The sequence below is a fragment of the Rattus norvegicus genome, chromosome 3, assembly GCF_036323735.1.
Source record: "Rattus norvegicus strain BN/NHsdMcwi chromosome 3, GRCr8, whole genome shotgun sequence".
Classification (NCBI taxonomy): Eukaryota; Metazoa; Chordata; class Mammalia; order Rodentia; family Muridae; genus Rattus; species Rattus norvegicus.
The window spans coordinates 64547501-64569841 of NC_086021.1; the positions used below are offsets into that span (position 1 = coordinate 64547501).

The 22341-nt window shown below is 45.8% G+C and overlaps 1 protein-coding gene across 6 annotated transcripts in view; it reads left to right on the top strand.

Moving 5' to 3' along the window:
• The window catches only part of Tanc1 (tetratricopeptide repeat, ankyrin repeat and coiled-coil containing 1), a 233790-nt gene that overhangs the window by 39464 nt on the left and 171985 nt on the right, over positions 1–22341 (top strand). Inside the window, exon 1 of one of the 6 annotated variants that reach the window (XM_039104830.2) lies at positions 18818–19685. The gene's annotated coding sequence lies outside the window, so the exon portion shown is untranslated. 6 annotated transcript variants of the gene reach the window in all.

Genomic DNA, 22341 nt, shown 5'->3' on the forward strand with positions numbered 1-22341 from the left:
TTGCTCGTACCCGCAGCATTTGTATAGGTATAAATTACAGTCATATATCTGCGGGTGACAAGCTGTTTTCATTTAAGATCTACAAAAATAGCAACAAAAGAATGAGGCAAATAAGCACAATTAGAAATTACAATATTTTTCTGGATACCCTTGGAGATCACCTCCCACCCTCTACTTTGGAGACATCTGGTTGAGAATGACAGTAATGCAGAAGGAGGGGGGGAGCACACAGTGCTTTTTGAGGGAGGGTTTGCCAGATTCTGGAGTGGTGTGTGGATGAGACATTGACAGAGAGATGCACTGTCAAACAGATTGGGAGTAGGCTGGCTGGGGAGCATAGCAGAAAGCTGGGGTATAACTCCCCACCATCTGTGCAAGAGTGTTGCTAAGGATCCCAAGGATCAAAGCCCTCAGAATGGTCAGATCACTTTATCATAGCTGGGAGTGCTGGACACCGGACCTCGGAGTACAGTTCATACATAAGGTGTGCGGAATGGCCTTTAGTTTGGGAGGTCTTTCAGCTCTTTGAAAAGAATAGGTTCGAAAGGAGGATAAAGAGGCCAAGTTATCCAACGGGAAGTGGAAACAAGGCGAAAGCAATAGACTCAGGCTTGGTGAGTTTTGAGGGGACAGAGGCAGAGAACTGGGGAGGTGGGAACCCCGCTGGAGGGGGGATGATTACTCTCTTGTGGAATATTTGATGGCCCATTAGGACTAATGGTCTACAGTCTTCTATAACAAACATTTTTGAGATTGTGTGTTTTAGTTACTTTCGTATTGTGATAAAACATCACGACTAAGACAAGTTCTAGAAGGAAGGGTTGAGCGTACAGTTCCAGGATAGAATCCATGCTCTGTCAGAGCAGAGGCATGTTGGCGGAAGTGGGAGGCTTAGACTTGAGTGGCAAGTGTAGTGCTTTCAAACCTCAAGCCTGCCACCGAGGACATATTTTCTCCAGTAAGGCCACACCCACCTCCTAAGTTTATCCAAGCAGTGTTACTAACTGGTGGCCAAGTAGTGGAAGAGTTCAACCTATGGACACATTCTCATTCAAATCAAACCACCGTACCGAAAACTACTTGTTTCTGGAGTTTCTGGAGTTCTGGTACAGCCAGCTGTACCAGAAACTACCTCAGACCAAACGTGGTCAGCGTGTGGCTTGATGGATGTGTCATTAGCGGATTACCCGTAGTTTGCTGTCGGGGACTGGGTGTGACTTGAAATAAGTTGGTGGCTTCAGACAGGTTTGGAATTCAGAGTGTTGTTATTAAAAGGAATAAAAGCAGGCAGAGGTGGTGGGGAATGACAGATTGCCCAAAGCTCATTTGAAAGGATTTAGAACAGTGTGCTTGGATCTGAAGAGAAAGGGAGATGCTGACAGCATTTCAGTAGCAGTGGGGTTTTAGAGACGCTCTACAAATAAGGTATTTCAGCAGGATTTGAGCCAGTCTGGCTGAAGTATTTCACAGCTGAAGAGAAGAGGAAATGGGGGTACAGATAGGAACAGATACTCAGTAATCAAGGGCAGCTGCAAATATGGCGTCCTTTCTTCCAGGAACTTCTCGAAGGACTGGCTGTGCAAAGCTGTAGTTTTTGCCAGTAAAAGAGAGAATTAGGTAACTTTATTACTAGGTAGGTAGTTGGTGTGTTTGTGGCTTAGGTGGGGGAACTATGACACAGTCGTTGAGAAATCTCAAAGGTGACAGATGTAGAAACTGATAAAATTAGCCTGGGTGGCCTTGGGCAAAGAGGCCTGCCTCACTGAAAGGTTGAGTCAGGGACAATTTATGCTGATTCCCAGTGGGACAGTGTAAGCGCACTGAGCCTCATCCTTTGAAAGGGAGGCCCTGAGAGCCCCAGAGGGGCCTGGCCTCATCATGTCTGTACAGTAAAGAAAGACTTCAATTTACAGATTATAATCTGCCAAATCCTATTTCAAGGAAGGGGATGGCATTAAGGATTGCGTGCTTGTAGAAATGAAGGGCTTAAGAAAAAGATCCGAGAGCGATGTCTGCCAGGTCATTTGTTCCTAGCAGGCCTCCATTCTTTCATGCAGAAACGGAAGAAAGGCTTACCAGAATAATCTTCGAACCCCCCGCTGGTTCTGAGTGGATGTATCCATTCTGAATAGATGAGGAGGGAAGAGGGCTGGGGCTGCCTGCTTAATTTAGCTGCCCTCTCTGTGTGTTCCTGCTGCGTTATGTGCTGCAGCTCTGCAGATCTGTTTCCCTTGCTCTCTGTGATTCATGAGGTAAGGCCATCGCTGATCCCATCTCACAAGCACTGACAAGTTCACTAGTGACTGGCTGACTGGGGCACATCCAGACATATCATTCTGCTCATAACGAGGGTATCAGTGATTCCTTGTCAGTATTGACTAAGGTTTTCCCTCTCTCTCTCTTTTTTTAATTCAATGTTTTGGGGACTAGGATTACTCTGTTTAATTTCTTCTGTTTTCTCACAGATGGCTTTGAAGTAAAATAAATGCAAAACCATTTATTTTTTATTTATGTTTGCAGCGTTAGGGTGACACCTGAGTCCTGTTCATGCAGGGCAAGTGTTCTGCCGCTGAGATACACTTTCAGACCAAAGTCAACATTGTAAAGATCGCACGATCTTGAATGCTCCCTTACACTCATTTTTGTGGGGTGATGATGATATAGGGACAGTAAATCTTACTCTAGTTTTCCCCTTTGAAATTCTGAACCAGTTCTGATAATTTAGAAAAAAGGGGTGGGGTGGGGGGGAGGCATGTTGAATTTAAATTGTCCTTTTAATTAAAAGTTTCAAATGAATAGAAATACAGTTTGGGAATGTGCCTTAATTTTTGAAGATTATTATTATTTTAACTGTGTTGCCTTGGTTAGTTTTCTTGTTACAATAACGAAATACTCAAGCCTGGGCAACTTTTTTTTTTTTTTTTTCTTTTTTCTTTTTTTCGGAGCTGGGGACCGAACCCAGGGCCTTCCGCTTGCTAGGCAAGCGCTCTACCACTGAGCTAAATCCCCAACCCCAAGCCTGGGCAACTTATAAATAAGTTTATTCGACTCGTGGTTCCTAGAGGCTAGTCACTGAGAGTGCAACTTTAAGGATCTGCTTGGCGTCTGCCGAGGGCCCTATCACAGCATCAGAACATAACAAAGCATGGGGCTGTGGTTTGGGGTGCTTGCAGCCCTTGTAGAGGACCTGGGTTTGGTTCCCAGCATCCACATCAGGCAGCTCATATCTAGTGACATCACTTCCAGGAGATCCAGGGCTCTCTTCTGGCTTTACAGGCAGTCCACACATACGGTGCACATATATAGAGTGCACATAAGCAGGCTTATGTATATGCATGCATACATACGTACATACATACATTACATACATACATACATACATACATACATTACATACATACATACATACGTGTAAATCAGAATAAACCTTTTAAGAAAATGGTGCAGAGCATCTCATGCTAGATAAAGCAAGTTTGCCAGTTTGGATGCTCCTTCTCCTCTGTTTTGTTTTGTTTTGTTTTGTTTTTTTTGAGACAGGGCTTCTCTATGTAGCCCTGGCTGTCCAGGAACTCACTCTGTAGACCAGGCTGGCCTTGAACTCAGACGCAGATCAGTCTGCCTCTCCCTCCCAAAGGCTTGCACCACCACCACTAGACTTCTTCTCTTTATAGGATCTCTCAGATGCTGTCATGAAGCCTCCACCCTGAGGACCTCATCTAACCCTATTTTAGTGCCCAGAAGCCCCTTCTCCAAATGGCATTAGCATACAGATTTAGGGATTAAGTTTCCAACACAGCCTTGGGAGGACACATGTAAATTCTGTGTGTATCAGTGTTGGGCTTCTCTAGCCAGGTGAATTCTGCTATAGGGGGCTGCTCACCACCCGTGTTGGACCTCAGCATGCCTCCCTGTGGAGGCCAGGCTCACAGGACCACCAGCTGGACCAGGACTTCCAGTGCGTGCTTGAGAAAGCTTGGCAGCTATGGAGGGACAAGCCTCCTCCCACCTCTCAGTGTTTGTTCCCAAGCTTCATGAATTAATAAGTTACTGAGGCTTCTAGAAGTTGGGATCCAAGAAAGAGACCCAGATGGTGAGCTTGGGGGCGGGGGTGGTGCTCTCTCTATGAAAGAAACAGGAACCAGACTGACTCCGGTTCCCTGTACCAAATACTCCTCTATTTCTCAAAGCCAACGTCTCTCTGGGTAAATGTTGTCTTGCACTAGAGATGCAAGCTTTTGTAAAAGCGAAGTTGGATTGAGACAGCAATCAAGGCTAATGCTGCTGTGGTTTCATTACCACAGGTCAAAGTGAATATTCTGGTCTGTCTTACTCAGTATTTAGGAAAGTTATTGACACTGAGAATGGAGCCGTGGCGTCCTGCTTACCTAGCACGTGCGAAGTCCTGGATTTGATCTCAGACACCAGGAAGGAAAGTCATTGCGTGTGTGGCTGTGCTCATAGGAATGTCTCTTTGTACCTGCCTGCAGACACATGCTGTGAGGACATTAAATTACCTTGACATTTCCTGACGTGACGGTTGGTGAAGTCCCCGACTGACGTGTCAGAGACCCAGTTTTAAAGTGCTTGCTTTCTTTCATTCTTTATTCCTCCAGTATGAATGGAAGATATCAAAACTAAAATATATTGCGGACAACTGTTTGTCAGTTTCTGAAGCAACATTTTTATCCAGCAGTAAGCAAAGCAGGTTTGCTCAACTAAATTATTCATAAGAATTACAAAACTTGTCATTTAGAATGGATGTTAGGATATTCAGGTCACTTAGAAGACTGTGGTTAAAAATAAAGTGACCCAAATATATAGCTCTAGTTTTTTTTTTTTTTTTAAAGGCAAGTTTAAACTTTTCATTTTTATTTGACATTGGTCCTAATTCTGTTTCGTGAGGAATGTCAGTGGCGACCCTGTCAGTGTTTAGATAAAAACCAATCCTGCTGTGGTTGGTTTCTCTGGAGCCAGGATCGTGCGTGCTGTGGCTAGGCTGTAGGCTTGAGGACTGTGTATGTGAGTAACAGAGAAACCAGAGGTCATGAGCAAATCACTCCCCAGGAAAAACTGGAAACAATTTATTACTTGTTCTGATCACTCCTTTTGTACTTAAAGGAGGAAGCAGTTGAAATATGAACTTGTCCCAGTCTGCTTTCGGGTGATAACTGGAGCATAAAATGTTGAAAATCAATTATGTATTTAGGGAGATGAAACACGCTGACATATTGAAGGCATACTACATTGTTCGGTGGACAAATCAGAAGGGCATTACATCATCTTCCTGCAGTAACAGGGTGTCCCGAGAGGGAAAGACAGGATACCCCATCCTGGTGCGTCTAAACTTCACAGACTTGCCATTGATCTTGGGGAAAAATCCCATTTTAAGAATTGGCTTAGTTTTTGTTGTTGTTGACTAATCAGCGAAGCATTTGGTGTACTTTTAAGGTTTATAGTAATGTGGTAAATAGCAAAGCCTGGTTTGTTGCCCATGGTAGTAAGGTGGTGATTTCTTTTCAGGAAAGGGCAGAGAGTTTGAGATTTCTCCTGTAGCTCCACGGAGATTGAAACTGCCCTTAAAACTTTGCTGATGCTTGTGGATCTGGGATGCCCTTTCACATTGTCCTCACCATCCTGTGATGGGAGGAGGAACATCTGAGGTCTGGCTTGCATAGACTCTGTATTAGTACAGTCATACACACAGTGGTTTGCCAGCTGGAGCTAAGACCCAAGGCCTGCAAGTCACGCTGCTATGGCTAAGGCCCACAAAACCCTGTGCCTTCACAACAGAAAGTTATTGTCTTAGTTGTGGAAGACTGAACTCCAAGACGAAGGTGCGGGCAGGGCTGTTTCCCTGAGGCCTGGAGAAAGAAGAAAGATCTGCCCCAAGCCTCTCTGGGTGTTAGGTGACCACCTTGCTTCTTCCTGTGCCTATCCCCATACCAAATTCCCCTTTGGATAAAGATACTAATCACATTGGATTAGGCTTTGTGGTGACTGCCTGACCACTGCCATACCAATCCTCTCTCTAAGTAAGGTCCTGTGCCTTAGGACTTGAGCATTCATGGGGAAGGACCAGTGTCAGCCCCAATGTCAGCCCCAGTGTCAGCCCCAGTGGCAGCCCCAATGTCAGCCCCAGTGGCAGGGCGCTGAGCTCACTCTCTGTTGCTCACTGCATCTCCTCATTGTTTAGCAAACATTTGGTAACATTTGCAGCTTGGGCAAGAAGGCCAGATTTGTCCTCAGAAAACACAAACCCCCATAATTTATTTTGACCATGCTGACTGGTAAATGGGTGTCCTATCTTAGGTGGCAGTAGTTTTGTTCAAAGCTGGGTTTTGTTTTTTCTTTTAAATGAATTTTAAACATTTGTCTTTTCTCTGTTTGATCAGTTGAGTAGAAGAATATTTACCGTCTGATGTACACATTGGTTTTAAATAGGATAAATTGGGTCCTTTGGAATGGTTTTCCCTTTTAGTCTGTTTGCAGCTTTTAGATTTTATTTATTTACTTATGCATGTTTTGAGCCCTCACAGGGGAAACAATCACCATTTCGAGGTTTTTCCTATCAAATATACAGCTACCTAGGATCTCGGTGCCTTCAGACCAGGCAGGCATGGCATGAAGGTGCCGTGTGGTTCTCCTGAGATAGATAGGTATTCACTGGGCTGTGTTTAGGAGATGAACGGTGTGCCGCACCACCTGAATTTTACTAGGATTTAAAACAATCGTTTATGCTGCAGAGGTACTGATCTATTTGAGAAATTCCTGTGTGCGGAGAAGTGTCTCCTTGGAGTCTGCCTGATTCGAGATTATAAAATCATGGGCAAGTGATTCCCCTTGTCGGAGTGAAGAAATAAATGTGGCACGCCAGGTGTGATGGAGCACCCCTTTAATCCCAGCACTTGGGAAGCAGAAGGAAGACAGACTACAGAGCAAGTTCCAGAACAGCCAGAGAAACAGTAATGTGGGGGGAGGAGGGGGAGTGGAAGGGGAGAGGGAAGGGCAGAGAGAGAGAGAGAGAGAGAGAGAGAGAGAGAGAGAGAGAGAGAGAGAGAGATGAGACCTGGTATGGTGATGTATACTTTACTCACAGCATTTGGGAGACAAAGGCAGATATAATGTCTGTCAGTTCAAGACCAGCCTAGTCTACATCGCCAGTTTCAGGCCAGCCAAAACTACAAGTGCCTATCCTCTACTCCCACATCCCCAGAACAGATTTGTGGTGGATTCAGGTTAGAAAATTGTAGATATATATCATGTATACAGGATATAACTGGTTTATGTGTGCGAGCAAACTCCAGCTATCAATGTAATTTTAAGTTTGCTTTTATTTGACTTGTCTGTTTATTAGAAAGGGTGGCATGTAGAAATTTAAAGACCATGTTAATTTGGGCATGGCAGTGTACCCCTGTAATCCCAGCACTTGGGAGACTGAGGCAGAAGAATCACACTTTTTTTTTTTTTTTTACTTTTTCTCATATTTAATTCTTTGAGAATTTTCTTTTTTTCTCCATTTTTATTAAGTTTGATGTTTCTTATTTACATTTCAAATGTTATATTCTTTCCCAGTTTCCTGTCCATCAGCCCCCTAACCCCTACCCCTACCCTTCTTATATGGGTGTTCCCCTCCCCATCCACCCCCCATTACCACCCCCCCCCCAAACAATCCCCTACACTGGGGGTCCAACCTCGGCAGGACCAAGGGCTTCTTCTTCCACTGGTGCCCAACAAGGCTATTCAGTGCTACCTATGCAGTGGGAGCCCTGGGTCAGTCCATGTATAGTCTTTGGGTAGTGGTTTAGTTCCTGGAAGCTCTGGTTGCTTGACATTGTTGTTCTTATGGGGTCTCAAGCCCTTTCAGCTCTTTCAGTCCTTTCTCTGATTCCTTCAACGGGGGTTCCGTTCTCAGTTCAGTGGTTTGCTGCTGGCATTCGTCTCTGGCTGTGTCTCTCAGGAGAGATCTACATCCGGTTCCTGTCAGCATGCCCTTCTTAGCTTCATCCATGTTATCTAGTTTTGGTGACTGTATATGTATGGGCCACATGTGGGGCAGACTCTGAATGGCCATTCCTTCAGTCTCTGCTCTAAACTTTGCCTCCCTATCCCCTCCTATGGATATTTTTGTTCCCCTTTTAAAGAAGGAGTGAAGCACCCACATTTTCATCATCCTTTTTGAGTTTCATGTGGTCCGTGCATTGCATCTTGGGTAATTCAAGCATTTGGGCTAATGTCCACTTATCAATGAATGCATACCATGTGCGTTTTTCTGTGATTGAGTTACCTCACTCAGCATGATATTTTCCAGTTCCAACCATTTGCCTATGAATTTCATGAAGTCATTGTTTTTGATAACTGAGTAATATTCCATTGTGTAGATGTACCACATTTTCTGTATTCATTCCTCTGTTGAAGGGCATCTGGGTTCTTTCCAGCTTCTGGCTATTATAAATAAGGCTGCTATGAACACAGTGTCTCTGTTGTATGTTGGAGCCTCTTTTGGGTATATGCCCAGGAGAGGTATAGCTAGGTCCTCAGGCAGTGCAATGTCCAATTTTCTGAGGAACCTCCAGACTGATTTCCAGAGAGGTTTTACCAGTCTGCAACCCCACCAACAATGGTGGAGTGTTTTTTCTCCACATCCTTGCCAGCATCTGCTGTCGCTGGAGTTTTTGATCTTAGCCATTCTGACTGGTGTGAGGTGGAATCTCAGGGTTGTTTTCGTTGGCATTTCCCCGAGAATCACAAATTCTAGGTCAGCTTGAGTAGACCTGTGGAAGGCAAAACAGCAAACCCAACACGGATTTTGGCGATTCGTGACTGTCACTCTATTTGCTTATAACTGCCTTTTGAATAGTATTACACAACAGGCATGGGTCAGAACTTTGGTTTGTTCAGTGTCTCACAGTTCAGAGCACCCCGTTGTGTGGTATCTGGCTAGAAGCCCTCCCTTTTATGTGTTTGCTGAGAGAAAATGCTGAGTCGGGTACTGAAAGTCGGTCTTACCTCATACAGTGTTTGCTACACACTCCTTCCCATGGCAGTCTGGATCCAAAGGAAAGACTTTAGTTGGGAAATACAGCTATTAAAGTCCTTAGTACTGTTTCCCTCAAACCTACTATGGGATATGTGGCGTGTGGTTTTCGAGACCATAGATTTATCGTTCACTTGAGTGTCTTAGGAACTGTGATACCTTAATGTCGGCAAGCTGCTACAGATCAAATTATGTAGGTCAGAGTTAACTCTTTGTTTGTTTTTTTATTTTTAATTATGAGGTGTGGGGGGCACACACCACAAACATTTAATCCTAGCACTCAAGAAGCAGAGGCAGGAAAATCTTTGTAAATTGGAGGGTAGCCTAATCTTTGCAGCAATTTCCAGGCTACAAGACCCTGTCACAAAACAAAACAAAAAACAAACAAGAAACCCCAAAGAAACAAAAGAGCAAACCAAAAAGCAAACCGAATTCTGGGATTGACGTGGTGATGCCTGCCTGGAATGTATCTCAGAAAAGAAAAAAAAAAGACAGCACAATAAATAAATGTAACCAAAGCATCAAGTTGGTGTGTTAATCCTTTCCAGGCTTGTTATTTGATGTTATGAGATGAATTCGTGTTTTTGTAAGCACCACTGGTCTATCTCTAGGACTTTTCTCACCAGCTCAAAGACAAATTCTTTTTTTTTTTTTTTTTTTTTTTTTTTTGGTTCTTTTTTTCGGAGCTGGGGACCGAACCCAGGGCCTTGAGCTTCCTAGGTAAGCGCTTTACCACTGAGCTAAATCCCCAGCCCCTCAAAGACAAATTCTTTATCCTTGAAACAGCAGCTCCTCACCGACCTGCTCCCAGCCCCTGTAACCTCTATCTGCTTTGAAACTGTGATTTGCTGAGTCTAGGTACCTTGTATGGTGGAGTCATGCGTTTGTCCCTTTGTGTCTGGCGCCCCTAGTTATATCCCTAAGTTATATCTGTGCGGCTTCCACTGTAGGCAATTGCTTTGTAAACCATAAAGTAATTTGGCAGGTCACTGTGGAATATTAAAGTTCTGAGACAGAAATTTGAAACTCGTGCCTTCGGGGCCAGAAGGCAGCAGCATCCACTATTTATGGAGCAGTTACCGCGTATCAGACTCAGCTCCAAGCACTTTGCAGGTAATGACACCTCTGCCCTCACACCAGTCGGTTGGGGAAGATACAGTCGCGGATATTGCAGTTTCTCATACAGGACACTGACGTTGGGAATGTGAGCCATGCCCTTCAGATGATGACCTGACTCGTGTGTGACAGGTGGGGCTTCTAGCTCCGAAGCCTGTGAGGCTGTGACAACGCTGGGGTGCAGCAGGCAGGAGCCAGCCTTAGTGGGAAGCCTGCTAAGCCAGCCCTGGGGGGGGGCTTCTTATCCTCCACCCTGGTACAGGGGTCGAGGGACCTTCCGTGTTGCTGAGAGGAGAAACAGGCATGGCACTGCTGGCCCTTATACATTTTCAGCAGAAGCTAGAAAAACCCTTTCCCACTTCTGACCTCCTAAGTGCTAAGCACTGACAGCCTAATTCAGCTAAAGACAAAACAAAGTTTGCCGTGGTCGCCAGACTGCGCATCTGGGGCCTACTAAGTTGCTGCAGAGGTTTCAGATAACCTCTCCTTATCCAGAACCAAGGACAGTTTGCACCCCTGGGGTGCTTGTTGTCACAGAGCCCCAGGGAGAGTCCTACTGCTCTTCTCTCCCTCAGCTGCAACTTAAGATATAACAAATTTCAGTAAATGTGTTGAATGGTGATTCTTCACAGCAATCACCATTCCCGAGTGCTGCCAAGAGTTCACTGAAAGTCTAATTTAAAACAAAACAAAGCCGGTCGGTTTTGAGAGGCTCAAATCCTTTCATGTAGAGCTTCATAATTTATCGTTTCATTCTGGGCTTCTTAAAATTGCTGATTAAAATAGGACTTTAAAGTGGGTTTTTTTTTCTCCTCCTGCTCCTTTAGCATAAGCCTTACCAAAGAAACTTAAATGTATGCCGTGTGTAGCACATCTAAATGGAACTGTTCTCGTTTTACTCCCAGCCGCCAGCGTTCATGACATGGTTACTGCAAGCCAACCACCGTGCTAAGGGTTTCACCTGCCTTATCTCTTTTGTCGTGGACTCCATCGGTTGAGAGGTTTTGTGAATTTATATTGGATTCTAGAATGGGATGGATTTGAGCATGTGTACTTGGATTTATTGACTTTGCATATGAAACTGTTCAGGGCCGACTGATCTAAAAGACCAGTCCAAGGTCATGCAGACATGTCTGGCCATCAGAACCCCTATTGCTTGTACGGCCACATAGACTTTGTTCCGGTGTAATTACACGTTCTCACGCACATGGCGACAGCCTCTGAGCCACCGACCATGGGTAGATATTTTAAATGGCCATATCTCGGTCCATTCATGTTACTAAACAAAATAATGAAGACTGGGTAATTTTTAAGAATAAATTTGAGGGGGTTGGGGATTTAGCTCAGTGGTAGAGCGCTTGCCTAGCAAGTGCAAGGCCCTGGGTTCGGTCCCCAGCTCCGAAAAAAAGAAAAGAAAAGAAAAAAAGAATAAATTTGAAGGATTCGTTGCTTACCGTTCTGAGGCTCAGTTAATCTATAACTCTGGTGCCCGCCGTGTGGTGTGGGCTGCTTTCTGACTTTAAGACGGCAGCTCGTTGCTGCATTTTCAGATCTTAGGAAGTAGAAAGGTAAGGGGGCATTAGGGTACTGTCTCAACTCTTTAATGAGGGCCCAAAGTCAGAGCCCTGATGGCTTCATCACATCTTCACAGGCCCACCTTTTAAAATAGCACCCTCCGTTATCCTCAGGGCTCCCCTGCTTTCAAGAGAAGCATGTTCATGAGTAGCCATCCTCCCTGTACCGTCTGGGACTTGAGCCTGAAGCGCTGGGGAATGTTGACCCCTGGGTGTGTACTGCTCGTTCTTCCGATCCATGGATACCTATAGTAACAGAGTTGAACTGACACACCAAGCACAGGAGAGATTAACAGTAACCAACAATAAAACCAACAGAACAAGTGAGCGTAGGCTAGCAGCGTAACCCCAGCCCTGAGTGTGCAGATAGCTACCACAAGACTCACAGGCAGACAGCGTACGTCTGGGATGTGCTGGGTAGGGTCACTCACATTCTGGAAGGGCAGTAAATGATTTTATCATGACACTCCGTACGGATGCCGGCCTCACGCACACCACCCTAGGTTAAATCTCCAGCCCTGTCTCACTGGCCACGGTGACTCATATCTGTAATCCTAGCAGTTGGGAAGTCAAGACTGGAGGACAAGAAGTTCAAGGCCACCTTTCCTTGCATAATGAACTTGAGGCTAACCTGGGCTATAAGAGCCCCTGTCTCTCAATTTTTTTTTTTTTAATGTTAAAGTCTATGAATTAGAATTTTCCATTTAGTCCTCTTGGATCATGGTTTACAAAGGATAAATGAAACTATGGGGATGCTTGTTCTACCGACCACGTAGTGCATATTGGTTTTGTACTGCCACGGGAGTTTAAGAGATAACACACATGAAAACCACACTACTCTGCTAGCGGTAATGTGACTTGCTTCTCTGTCTTTTGGCTAAGATAAGGTGTAGTACAAAGGTGGATTTTGATCATATATTGTTCCCTTATGAGGTGCTTTGGATTTTGTTTTGCTATGGTTAAGAAGAGAGGTCTAGCCAGGCGGTGGTGGCACATGTCGTCAATCCTAGCACTTAGGAGTCAGAGGCAGGTAGATCTCTCTCTGAGTTCAAGGCCAGCCTGGTCTACAGACTGAGTTCCAAGGCAACATGGAGAAACCCTGTCTCAACCCACCCTCACGCTACCCCCTAACAAAGAGAGGTCCAAGCCCATATCTCCTTAACATAGGATTCTATGTTTAAAATGAGAATATAAGGATTCTAACCTAAAACGAGCAGTTCCCATAGGAACTGATAGCAATCACTGTACTCATCAGAAACTGGACTTTTGGCCTCCATTTTGGTAGACATGAGTGGGTTCAAAGCTCGGCGATGGGGAGGCGGGAGGCGAGGCTTGCAACCTTCCCATCCACAGAAAATCACTTTGCTTTTTTAAGAAGCTGTCTTCCTAAGCTGGTAGTTAGCACTTGCTCTTAATCCCAGCTCTCTCGGGAGCTGGAAGTGGGAGAATCAGGAGCATGCGGCCAACACCAGCTACACTTTGAGTTTAAGGGCAGCCTGGGCTATGAGACCCTGTCTCAAATGACCAAAAGTAGGTGGAGGGAGGACAGCTTAGTGATTGGAAGTGTTTGCTGCTAAGGTCAGTAACCAAAGCTGATCCCTGGGGCCCACACAGAGGAAGGAGAGAGCCAATCCCTGCATAGTGTCCTCTGGCTTCCATACGTGTGCAGGCACGCATGCACGCACGCACACAACGCACAAAATAAATGTAAAAAAAGTTATTTTCTTGGAGACGAGCAACTTAACTTTTGTAGATACTTTAAAAATCCTAGAAAGGTAACTTGATTTGAAAATTTAATGTAGGCATTTGAAACAAGATCATATTAAATTAAAATTATTGTTATTATTACTAGGTGTGTGTGCACATGAGCACACAGTGCGTGTTTGGATGTGCATGCTATGGTATGCATATGGAGGTCAGAAGACAATTTGGAAGGAATGGGTTCTTTTTTTTTTAACCTAGGTTTTTCCAGGCATGCATCTTGCATGGCCAGTGCCTCTACCCACTGAGCTACCCCCGTGAAGCAAGATAATTTAATTTAAACTTAACAGAATACAACTGAATTTAAAGCAGAAGGAATGGCTGATCTTGAGAAAAAATGTCTTGACTCAGTGTACTTTCACAGATTGCTATGAAGGTTGGAGAAATTTCTAATGCTTCTCATTTTTTTGATGGGATCATAGCCTGACAAACCCATGGTGTAAAGCAGATATTGTAATTATGATCATTTAGTAACAGTCGACCTTCCAAGGTAGCTTAGCCTTGTTTGCCTTGGCTGTGTTGTTGCTTTTCATGTAGCATCCTCCGTTATCCTGCTCTAACCTCCGGAGAGCTAGCTGTACTGGGATTATAGCTCCCGGGTGCTGGCTCCCCACTCCTTTTAACAGACTCAGAACACTTGGGTAACCTGTTGGTAGGACAATGTTGAGTGTCTCCTTCAGACAGGCAGGTGAGTACTTAGTAGACACAATGGGATACAAAAATACAAAACACAATACCCCCAAACACTGGCAACACTGTGTGCCTGTGCCGTGGAGTGCTTGCTGACCTCATGAGCATGTGACAGGAGTAGTGGGTCTCAGGACTGCCCAGAGTGGAGAGAACACATGCTGGGAGCCTGGGAAAGAGGCCAGATTCGACTCCAACCATGATTTCTACTTGAATTATATCGATTTCACACCATCATGTAGTGAGAATGTTCCCAAATCATATCATCCTAAGTCAGCGACTGCATATATGGAAAAAAAGAATTGAAGCACCCAGGACCACTTCGGGTTGAATTTGTACAACCTGGAAGGCTCCTTATCCACTGGGAACATGTTTGTTGTTTGTAATAATAACTCCAGGCTAGCTGGGCCTTGTTTGTGTTTCAAATATTTATCAGGTGACATAGTATATACCACATCCTGAGCATGTGATAATAAAACAAATGGAGCGCCCTTCCTTGTTCACAGTCTAGGAGGACAGATGGCTTTCTATGCAAATAGAAGATAATGTTACAGGAGCTTCGGAGTGAGGAGAATGGGATTTAGTGAGAGCACATGGCAAACCGAAGCAAGCCTGCTCTTTGTAGCGTATATAGTCTATGTAGTATAGGCTTAGTAGTCTACCGTTGGTTGTCAGGGAGTGAACAGGAGCTGTGAAGGAGGAGTGAGTATATTCCAGGTCTGTGAAGTTTGGTGAAGTGGCTAGGATTTGGCTAGCTAACTTATGCCAAAGTCAATACAGGAGTTACCACAAACCTGTAAATCACGAGGCTCATAACTAAGTCTGTGTAAATAGTCACTGGTGAGCTTCAGGCCTCAACATTTTTGTTGGACTTATGTACAGTTTTGTATGGATGTCTTGAGTAATTTTTTTTTTCTTGCCTGTTTGGCATGAACATTGCGAAACTTGATCCGCAGTCCCCGGATGTTTTACACTAGGCGTAGCTCTGTGACCATGCTTGGTTTATAGCTGATTGCATATGCCACGATGGTCCCATAAGACTAGTGGTACTAAAAAAAAATAGTCTTTTTGCTTAGTGATGCATCATAGCTGGTAAGTAGCACCGGGCACCTCATGTTTGTGGTGATGCTGATGTAGAAATGTAAAAGCTCGTGGGGACTCTGCATTTGTACAGCATACAGTTTTATAGGAAACTTTAATATTTAAAAAAATGAATGTTCTACTTATAAAGAAATTTCTGTAATTCTGTATGTGGTGTCATGCCTTTTATACCTTGCATTTAGCCCATCTCATGGTTGAGCAGTATGACTAGGTTTCTCTAAGTACACCCTGCTGATTGCACAGCTATGAAATTGCCTAGCAATGCTTTTCTCAGGCTGTGATCTTGTGATAAGAATACCTAAGGGGTGGTCCTTTGAGAGCTACCAGTACATATTATCTTATAAGCATTCATCTTCATGCTGTTTGGGTCCTGTCTTAGTTAGAGTGCAATTGCTGTGAAGAGACACCGTGACCGCAGCAGCTCTTATAAAGGACCACATTTAGTTGGGACTGGCTTACAGTTTCAGAGGTTCAGTCCATTATCATCATGGTGGGAGCATGGCAGTGTCCAGGCAGACATGGTTCTGGAGAAGGAGCTGTGAGTTCTGCATCTTGATCTACAGGCAACCAGGAAGAGACTGGGTGTTTTACTCTAGGCATAGCTCAATGAGCATTTATGGCCTCTAAGACTTGCTTCCACAGAGACAAGCTTCCTCTGACGAGGCCACGCCTCCTTCAGCATTCAAATACATGAATCTTCTGGGGCCAGACCTATTCAAACCACCACAGATCCATAGACTTACTCAGCCTGTATAACTGCAACTTTGTAACCTTTGGCTCTTATCTTTCTCCCTTCTACACCGCAGCAATTTAAAACAAATCTTATACATTGTTATTTTACCTAGAATAGTATTCTTTTCCAGTCCACACAGCTTCTTATCCCCATGCTATGGGCCTAGTGAAATGAGAACCACTCGGTGCTCCTCTGCTCCCTAGCTGGTCTGTCTCCATTACTATAATGAAATACCCGGGATAACCACCCTAAAGGAAACAAAGGCTCATTTGGTTCACCATTTTGGAGGTTCCAGGACAAGAGTGAGTTACAGGCTTATGAGGCAGCCCACCATGGCAGAAGCAAGAATTCTCACCTCATGGGCAGGAGCTAAAAAGAGGCTGGGCTCCCACAGTTCTCATGGGCATGCCCCCAGTGTCTCAAAGAGTCCCCAGCATGGCCTCACCTTGGAAGGGTTCCACCATCTGTCAGCACCATCTTGAGGACCATCTTTGTTTTGTTTTGTTTTGTTTTGTTTTTTTTTTGTTCTTTTTTTCGGAGCTGGGGACCGAACCCAGGGCCTTGCGCTTCCTAGGTAAGCGCTCTACCACTGAGCTAATCCCCAGCCCCTTGAGGACCATCTTTAACACACAGGCCATTGGGACACTTCAGATCCAAACTATAGCACACCATCTGAAGGATTCATTTATTCTGTAAACCAGGTTTTCAGGAATATAGCTGTAGTGGTTTGAATATGCTTGGCCCATAGGGAGTGGCACTGTTGGAGGTGTGGCCTTGTTGGAGGAAGTGTGTCACTGTGGGGGTGGGCACTGAGACCCTCCTCCTAGCTGCTTGCAAGATACTCTTCTGTTTGCCATTGGAACAGGATGTAGAACTCTCAGCTCCTCCGGCACCATGCTTTCTACCACGATGATAATGGACTGAACCTCAGAGCCTGTAAGCCAGCCCTAATTGAATGTTGCCCTTTGTAAGAGTTGCCTTGGTCATGGTGTCTCTTCACAGAGATGGAAACCCTAAGACAGTGGCTTTTATTTTAGTAGCATGTGTGCCCATGTCTTGTAGTCCCTTTATAAGTATCTTATTGTTTACCTGGTGTTCTTCAGATCATTTTTACCACCTGAGTGGCTTCAGCAGGAAGAGCTTGCCTAACTGCCTTATTGTTTATTTGTCATGTGGGGTGTGTGTGTGTGTGTGTGTGTGTGTGTGTGTGTGTGTGTGTGTGTGTGTGCGCATGACTCAGCTTGGTCCCTTGGGCTTGGGTCTCCATCGCCCTTCTCTACCTGGCCTCTGTTCTTGCATCTACACTCTAACCTCAGCTGCATGTGGATCTCTGCTGCTTTGCCTGTAGTTAGGTGCTGTTGAAGGCGTGAAGAACCTGGGGTTGAAAAAATCCCTCTTTAGGATCCAGATTTCATTACTTCTTGGATAGTTAGATCCGAATCCCCAAGCCTGTTTCTTTTCTTTCTTACTTATAGCAGAACAAACAAACAAACAAACAACAAAACAAAACTCTAAAAACAAAAACTTACCCTAAAACTAAAACAAAAAAATGTATCAGGAGCTCTTGTCTCCCGAGCTTGAAGTAAACTGTACTCTTACGTATAACCCCTTGTACACACTTGGCTCTTCTGTAACCAGCGTATTACATGTTGAAGTGGGTACTCAGGGTTTAGTCATGATGCATCCCCTATGAAGAGTCTTCTCCACCTCCGTCCCCCACACACTCTTAGATATATCCGGGTCTTATTCAGCCCAAGCTGGCCTTGTGCTCTCACCTCCCAGGTGTGGGCGTTAGCGGTCACATCACCACACCTGCCCTATGGGTGCCTGGAGATGGAACCTAGGGCCTTCTACACCAGGCAAGCATTTTACCAACTGAGCTACAATCCCCAGCCCAGAATTCTCTTCCTTTTTTAAAGATGGATAATGCTCTATTGTACATTTTATTGATGTATTCTTTGTCCATATGGGGCCTTGTTTGTTTGCTTCTAAACCAGGCTTACTTGAGTGCAGCTGGGATGAACTCGCTTGCAGACACTGCCCTGGCATCCCGAGTTCAGTTCTCTCTCTCCACACCCCCTTCCTCCCTCTTCCCGTCTCTCCGTCTCTCCGTCACTCTTAGGTTTGAAGTGGCTTCATTGTGCCCCACTCATGGTTTATGGTGGTGGGTTCTCTTCCGCCCAGAGAACAGCCTCCTCGCCAGTAGGCCTCTGCACAACTTGTACGTATTCACTCTACGTTGGCCGTTTGTCTTGCTGAGCTAGGGCCTCATTCTCGACCAGTAACTTAGGGAATTATTTGGGGGAGAATTCGACAGGAAAGGAAGCCCTTCCCGATATCCCGAGGAAGTGGTGATGCTGCATACTTTTCTTCCCAGGACTGAAAAAAATTGCAAGGTTGGGTCTTCTGGATTTTTAACACGAACAAAAGCCGAGTTATAAAACAGATCGGGGGTGGGGTGGGGATGGTATTTCTACAGGTCGACAGCAGAATGCCCATACAATTGCGTTGGAAATAGAGATTGCAAAATAAGCCTTCCCCAGAACCTGGCAGTGACTATCCTTCCTTTGTTTTCAAGGGTAAGACGGCACAGCAGGCTAGTTTTGAATGTCTATTTCTGGGATATTGATAAGCTTGTATATATATTTAGCTTTGTACATAGGGAATTGGATGACAGCTTTGCTGTCTAGGAAAGAATGGTCTGTTTAGCTTTTTTCCTTTTTCCCCTCTTTTTTAGGGGGTGGGGTACGGTGGGGGAGCATGGGGGAAAGGTCACATGGGGGACAGCTTGGCCTCAAAGTTATGGCAGTCCTCCAGCCTCAGCGCACCCCAATGCTGTAATTATAGGTGTTAGCTACTTGTAGGGATTGCATGTAAGTCTGATGTAATTTAAGGAACAGTTGCCTTTTTGTTTCTTTCTTGTCTGGCTTTGTTTTTGATACAGGTTGTCAATTCCTAGCCTAGGCTGTCCTGAAGCTTGTAGGAAATTCTGCTGCCTCAGCCACCTGTGGCCAGTAACTGTTAGCTTTGGAACTGTCTATGGGCCTCCCTCTTTGGCCTCTTCTGCCCACACAGCTGTAGCCATGCTCTGGTTATTCAGTTTTTACCTTGGAATTAGTGGGCTAGGATACAGTTGCTTCAGCTCACCCAAGGTCAGCATGGGGTCTCAGCACAAGGAACATGGTTTTCTTCCATTTTGTTGCTAGGATTTTATTTTTCAGCTCCTTCTCTTCCTCCTCCTTCTCTTCTTTCTCTTTCCCCTTCCCCTCCCTCTCCCCCTCCTCCTCTCCCTCCTCCTCCTCTCCCTCCTCCTCTTCTTTCTCTTCCCTCTCCCCCTCCCCCCTTTGATAGATAGATCCAGATCTTATGACTTACTTGTACCATAGCCAGAGGCCCCTTCAGTGTTTTGTGATGAGTCATTTCCTAATCAGTGCCAAGCATTGGGCCTGGAGCTCCCTGCCCAGGGGTGGGGACAGCAGGCCTGTCTGCAGCTGGGAGGAAGTCCTTGTTCCAGAAGAGCAGGGCAGGGGGTCTTCAGGATGACTAGAATGAGTGGCCCGAGTGGTCCTGAGGGTTCTGTCCATGAGGATGGGTGACACACACCCTGTGTCCCCTAACCTGCTGTGGCCCTGTGGATTCATAGTGACTGCCAGAGTCCTAGACAGAAGCCTAGAGCAAGGTAGTATCTCGGCCTTAGGGGACTTAACAGCTTATCTGGGGAGAGTTCCAGGTTCCTTATCCAGAACTGATGTAGAGGGTGGGTTAGACCTGTGCGTTGCAAGAAAGGAAGCGGACACAGGGTCAGGCTTGCTGACTAGAGTGACTGGGCCAGGGGCTATTTTAAATCTCTAGTACAGAAGTTCCCACTGGAATGAGCCAGGAAGGGATGGGTGGGGCCAAGGGTTAAGAGGCTTGGCTGTGGGAAGAGAGGGCTGTAGACACTGAAAACAGCAGACTAGGCCTGGAAATCCTGGCTTCCTGGACCTCGGCTGAGAAGCTCTCTGTGCCATAGGCAGTTGTTTTGGCCTGTGTTATAAATGACTGGGGTTTGAGTGAACGAATCCTATTTAGCAAGTTTGAAACAATCCTGAGGGTTATGGTTTTGGGCACAGATGCCAATGTGGATTATTTTTTCCCTCACTACGAGATAGGCTCTTCGTAGTCCAGGCTAGCCCAGAGCTCACGATCCTCCTGCCTCAGATTTCTAAGACCCAGGACTGCAGTGGGTAGGTACTGTAACTCCTTGCTTGTAGTTAATAGTTTTCATTGTCTAGTGCACCGACTCCCAAATCCTCAAACTGAGTATCTAGTCTTGTCTCACAGAGTTACCAGGTTAAGCTTATGACAGTAATTTCTTCATTAAGCCTTAAACGACTCAGTGCTCGTCAGTGCTGTTGTCTGTCAAGTCACCTAGTAGGTCTGTTCTGAGTAGGTAGTGGCCGAAGCTGTTTTCCTGAGCAAGGGCAAACCCACCCTCGTGTTCATGCACCATGCCGAGTTCACTGCTTGGCTCTGTGCATTCCGTACAGGCTCCATCTCAAGGTAGTTACGGCTTGCCTCGCCGACTGCAGAGCTCTACCATGTCAACTCATCTTATTAACCTCAAAGCGGGAGAAATAATACCTTTACAGGCTCTGGAAACACACCCATTTAAATGCCGCCTTCCCCAGGCTGCTGAGGCCTGGGATTTCAGGATGATTGAGCTGACTGAGCCTACAGGCTTTAGCTGTAATTCAGAAGGAGGAAGGGTGTGGCTTCCACCCCACACTCTAGCCCTGTGCTCCGAGAAGCCCGTAATCTGGTAAGGGGCTTTACTTACAAATACCATTAAAAAAGGTAGGTGAGGGCATGGCGGGCGGTGGTGGGAGCCGGAGGAAATTCCACAACCAAATGGCAGTGCCTAGCGGTGCGTCCTGACTTTGAGAAGGGCTGCCAGTGTCCTGGAAGTTACCCGGAGAGGGAACACTGCCAATGGCTGCAGACCCCATTTTGTTTTTGAGAATGCTTGGGTCTTAGAAACAGAGGTCGGCCTTACCATCTTTTTGGTGCACCAGAGTCATCTTTCTGAACCAGTCCTCGTGTATCCTGTAATGTGTTGTTTTGGTGTCCCTGGGTGCTTTGGGGAATTGAAAGGCCAAACTGTGTATTTCTTCTGTCAGTCTTAACTTCTCAGGGCTGTCATTGTGCCCTGATCTCACAGCCCCTCCACCCTCTTAATTGCCAGTGGCATGGGAAACCAGATACTCCTTCCTGTGAGAGCTGTATCCCAAAGGAGGCGAATTGGCTGGAAGGCTGGGTATGGGAGGACGCAGAGGTCGGTGACCTCTCGGCTGGACTCGGGTGAGCTTAGTTCCTGGTTGCGGCAACTCTGAAAGCTCCCATCTTACTAGGTTCCTAGCTGTCATCTGAGTTTACAGTGTGTGGCTTGTCAGGTCCCCTAGTATTGTCTCACCGGTAGTATTTTCTCATACATGCCCAATTGAATTTTATCATGAGAAGAAAAAAAAAATGACCATTTTATCAGATGTCGAGGCAGTGGATAGAGGGCAGCCTGGGCCTGAGGGAAAGGCCTTTTTCGATAGTCCAGTGTTCTGGACATCCACGCTACTTTCTGAGCGACGGCCTGGACTTTGCCATCAAAATGTTTTTCGCAGGTGGAATTAGCACACCTGAAACCTGCAGTTAGAAATAGCATCCCATCCGGGGTGCCTGTTGTGTGATGTGAGTCAGGAACTTGGAATGGGGAGGGCTGGGATCCAAGCTGCATTTGACTTTAAAGGGCCACGCAGGCTACATTGGATATCGGAAGACTCAGTCAGAGGAGAGGCAGCAGTCCCTGAAACCATTGCTGGGAGGTTGAATGTGATAGTGGGGAGGCTGAACAGCTCACCTGGAGAACTCAGGTCAGAAGACTGATAGGATTTGTGGTTGAGAGGCAGACTCCTGGGTTCCAGCTCTGAGGATTGGCTGTAGTGCCTGAGAGTGGCCAAGTCACTCTTGTCAGTGGGGAACACTGAGAAGAGACAGCTAAGGTGAAGTCCCCCCTCCCCACAGGAGGTAAAGAAGTTAGGAACGAGACAGCCAAGTAGAGTAGGGTCAGGTGGAAGATAGAGAGCTAAAGGAACCCTCTAGAGAGACAGCAGTCATTAGTGGCTGGGGCCGGCCATCCCTTCCCACCTGACAGCCATAAACGTAATCACCTTTCCCGGTTGAAAGGGCGGGCTAAGCTTAGGGTGGGAGTGTTCCTTACAGATGCTTCAAATTGCTGCCTCTCACCCTTATCCCCTGCCGCCAGAGCAACCAGATTTGTGACAGTTTATGCAGGACTTAAGCAA